Here is a 5,000-nt window from a genome sequence, read left to right as displayed (position 1 = left end):
TTTCAAACATCTTAACAATATTTAATAACAAAAATATAAATCAAGGTAAAACAGGAAATCTGCCATTTATCAAGCAGCAAATTTGTTTTTTTATGTGTATTTTCTCACGTTATGAAGCATTACACTGATTATTTGAACTATATTTGCATTTTTATGTGTATTTTCTACAGTTATGAAGCATTACACTGATTATTTGAACTATATTTTCATGTCTTTGTTAAATACAGCCATCATGATGGAAAAGGTGCTCCCGTTATGTTACAATAAAGAGAATTTAACTGGAATGATAGTTTCAAGTTAACTTGCAGTCCTATTTATTTTGAAACTGAAGATTGAAACAAGAAACATCGGACATTATTGTTAAATATAAAAATTTAATATCGTCTGCAATAAAAGGAATCCTATTATACATTAATATTCATGCAGAAGCCTTTTTTTGTATGAAAATGTTCTAGAACACTATAAAACCGTCTCAGGCTTTAAAGTAGCATAATATCTCTTCCCAAAATCTTGAAATCAATACAACACCCCGTACGACCAAAATGTGATATAATGTCAGAACAGGACTTACAACATCTGAGACTCCATGAGTATTTAAAATTAGATTTATCCGTTTAAATTACATGATTACGCTAAAACGGTATTTTTGCAAGTCTGGAGAAAGAGGGAATAGGGAACTACAACAGAATATAGAATTTGGGCCAAAGGCCAAGCGCTGGGACCCATGAGGTCATTCAGCGCTGAAAGGGAAATTGACAGTAAATAGGTTTAAAAGATATAACAGAAGGAAAACCTTGCAGCTGCACTGTGAAACAATTGTTAGAGAGGGTGGAAAGTCAGATGGATGAAAAAGGATATGAACGGAGGTACAGTAAAAGGAATGAAAGAGATTGCAGCTATAGGGGGCCGAAGGGACGCTGCAAAGACCCTTAAGTAATGCCTAAACGGGTTGGAGAAAGATGGAAAATTAGGATGAACTGTGCCCAGGAAACAGCGTGGAAAAATTCAAAGATTATGAACAGCAAAACACTACATTAAACAAAGAACTACGAAAAATTGAAGAATAACTGGAAGGCGAAGAGAGAGCCGGCTTGGAGTGATGAAAATGAGAAATATTTGAATGGGAGAGTTATAAATTGTGGGCGATCACTGACCAAATGAACAAAGGTGATTTACAGAACACTATTGCCATGTTAGTTTACATAAACATTATTTTCATATATGTTAGATTAGGTGAATGGTGAGAAGGAATAAAACAACAGTGATGAAGACAAAGGATAAAAAGATAATATTCGTATGCCTATTTTCACAGTCCTAATATAGAGGAATATTTATAATGCTTTTATTTTGCCCCTTGACATGACACAAATAATAGATCGAAGGCCGCTTCCTTCGCATCAAAGACATAGATCTTATCACAGCTATTCCACTCCCACTTCCCTATCAGAAGGTTCGTATCTTCTTGGTATTTTGTTAAAAAAAGGACTTTTTTAATTTTTTTATTTTTTGGAGGGGGGGGGGGTCCGCCAAACGGCACACGTAAAAGTTAACCACACTAATCAATTTCGCTCACGGTTTTATTCACTCCATTTCAAAATTTATGAACCCTAATTTAAATTTTTGTTATCTTCCAAAACTTGTTTGTGCTTTGTTTACGGGCGAGACATAATTGCATAAGAGGACGAGTCCATTAACATGACACAAAATTCGCATAATGAAGGCTTCCGACTTCACCTGTCCCTCTCACTAAGGAACTAAAAGAAAAAAATGCCCAAGTTGATAATAAAACTTAAAACTTGAGTTTAGAAGCCATGGCCAATAGACGACTGCGAAAAAACACGAAAAAAAAAAAAAAACTTTTATGCTCCAGCTCATTGATTACACAACACCGACGCTGCCTACCTATATATACCTAGAGGCACCATCAGTTTTTGTACTCCCAAAATCCCTCGGTAGCCCTCAGTGGCTTACGTTAGTGGAAGTTCATCAGCTGGCCTGCCAAAAGGGAGAGGAGAGACACGAGGGGAATGCTTAGTCAGGATTATAATCCTTCCCCATTAAAAGCAAATTAGAGGGATCGCAATTGTTCCGTCGGAACAAAAGGCCTCTCCTTTCTGCGCGAGGGGTGGAGGCTTAAGCACAGAGTAATTCTACAAATTGTGAGCATAAAGACTCTTTGAGCAGATTTGTGCCCCTCTCGCAGCAAGGCCAGTAGTGGGCGAGTGAGAGTCTGAATGGGTAACGCTAGTTCGCTTTCCTCAGAATAGACGATCAATGGGCAGGAGGGCACGCGCGAGTGGCGATTGTTTACCAGGGAAATTATCATTACAACAACGTATTTTCTGACCGTGAGGAAAGCTCTCTCTCTCTCTCTCTCTCTCTCTCTCTCTCTCTCTCTCTCTCCACACCGAGGTACTTAGTTACGCTGATGAAAGACGATCTTCAACCACGTACAACAGAAGAGAAATAAACAGAAATAAGCAAAAGTTTTTAATTCAAAAGCCATTAAGAGCAAGGTAACTACATCCAGGTAGATGCACAGGTGAAGGCAAGCAAATCTCACATAAAGTATTCATCAACAATTTTCATAGTCACATATGACACTATTATCTTCAATCTGTCTTAGCATTCATTCATTTCTCTTTTTTCCGTCATCTTTACATTTCCAAATAAGAATTTTATGATCACCTTTTCTTTGTCTTTCTTATGGTTTCATGACGATTGTGGGTAGAATGGTACGCATAAACCTTGCATGTAAAGCTCCAAGTATTAACATGCAAACGTACAGTCTACTTCAGTTCATACATAGACTATACTGACTGAATGGACCAATCAAGCATGAGCAACAGTTATTCACAGCCACACACACTATACATATGTACTGTATATATATATATATATATATATATATATATATATATATATATATATATATATATATATATATATATATGTATATATATATATATATGTATATATATAAATTATATTGTATATATACATATATATAAGTACAAATTAATATATGCATGTATTTGTTCCTTATGCTGAAGCCAGAATTTTGATCGTTCAGCGCAAATGACATAGCACTATATACACAAACCTTACGCCCGCGCGCTCTATACATATTACGTTGTGTGTGTGTGTGTGAGCTTGCATATTTCTTAATGAGTAAACCGACGTAGTTACGCAATGTAAGTAAATTAATCCAAATATGAATTGCATACTTTACGCATCATAAAATGAGATGGATGTGTGTCCTGCGCATAAAGCAGAGGAGTGTCATTCATTCATGATTTTACCATTTATTCTATTTATTTCTGAATAAATCACATGGTTCGCGCATGAAAAAATTCACGGGATAGACGTAGATTTACAAAAATAGGCTAAGATTTACCTTTGGTCTCACTCGAAAAACGAATGAATTCGTGCTTTCATTTTAACATACTCGTCCTAACAACAGTTTATCTATAAATACTCAAACTGTATCTCATTCATAATTAAATTCCCACATTTATAAAGCGAATTAAACCTTCCATTTCTTCTTCTATAAATCTAAACATGAACAAAAGTCCATCACAATAAGAGAACTCATTGAAAATTAATTGTCACGTCCTCGTCTCGGACAACCAGGATGAATTATTCCCAACCACTTAAAAGATACAACACCCTGTGAGAGCTAACGATTTACTTGTCAGCGCCAGTGACAAAACAAACGTTGGAGAAAATAAATAAAATTATTACAAGCCTACTTAATTGATTCTACTTAGTTCAAGATCATTTTGGAGGAGTGTTCCATTTTTCATCCATATTCATAGCACTGACTACATGCAGATTAAGGACTTGTTTTGAAAGGGCACGTTATACCAAGATAAGTAAAACTAATGTTGGTATCTATATATACATACATACACCTAAATATATTTTACATACACCCGATAACACACAAGCAATATATATATATATATATATATATATATATATATATATATATATATATATATATATATATATATATGTATATATATATATATATATATATATATATATATATATATATATATATATATATATATACTGTACACTTTCACACATACATATATATACAGTATATATATATATATATATATATATATATATATATATATATATATATATATATATATACACATAATCAACATTACTGGTTTCATTTGTATCTGAACAGAGTAACATGAGCAAAAATCCCATTCCACTCATAAGGCCATAGAAATAAAACATTCGAGCTTAAAGTTTTCCACGAACCAAAAGCAAGTATCGAAATTCGAACAGTTTCTGCGAAAGCCTACGAATACAGTAAGCAACTCACTTCAGAGAGAGAGAGAGAGAGAGAGAGAGAGAGAGAGAGAGAGAGAGAGACAGAGAGAGACAGAGAAATCACTTATTACATATTTGTAGTGGAATTATGAAATCCATAATAAAATCATTACCAGACACAGTACGTATACGTTTATTTGTTCCATGATAGAATTTTGAATCTTTATTGCTGATGATATATCAATATACAGGAACACACACACACATACTACACATATACGTGTATATGTATGCGTGTCTATGAGATCGAACTCCGGTTTGTTTGTGAAGTACACAGTTATATAGTTGCATGGGTTATGTACTCATGTAAATATTCTCTAGGTTGAGTCAACAATTAGCATGATGATATTTGCATGTGTAAAGTTTGTCATCTACAAATGTCGACTCAGATTTCAAGAAGAGAGTTTTCAATCTACTCAATTAAGTGGAAAAAAACAGATTTTTTGAGGTATCTATTTATTGAACGTATTTAAAACAGTCCAGAAATTAGTCGAACACAGCTGACATTTATGTCATGAAATTAGGTAGACATGGCTATTATTATTATTATTCTGCTATTATTATTATATTATATTATTATTATTATTTTGGTCTATCACAGTCATCCTATTCAACTGGGTGTGTTTGTTTTTTATATAGTGTGG

The sequence above is a fragment of the Macrobrachium rosenbergii genome, chromosome 55, assembly GCF_040412425.1.
Source record: "Macrobrachium rosenbergii isolate ZJJX-2024 chromosome 55, ASM4041242v1, whole genome shotgun sequence".
Classification (NCBI taxonomy): Eukaryota; Metazoa; Arthropoda; class Malacostraca; order Decapoda; family Palaemonidae; genus Macrobrachium; species Macrobrachium rosenbergii.
This window is presented reverse-complemented; position numbering follows the sequence as displayed.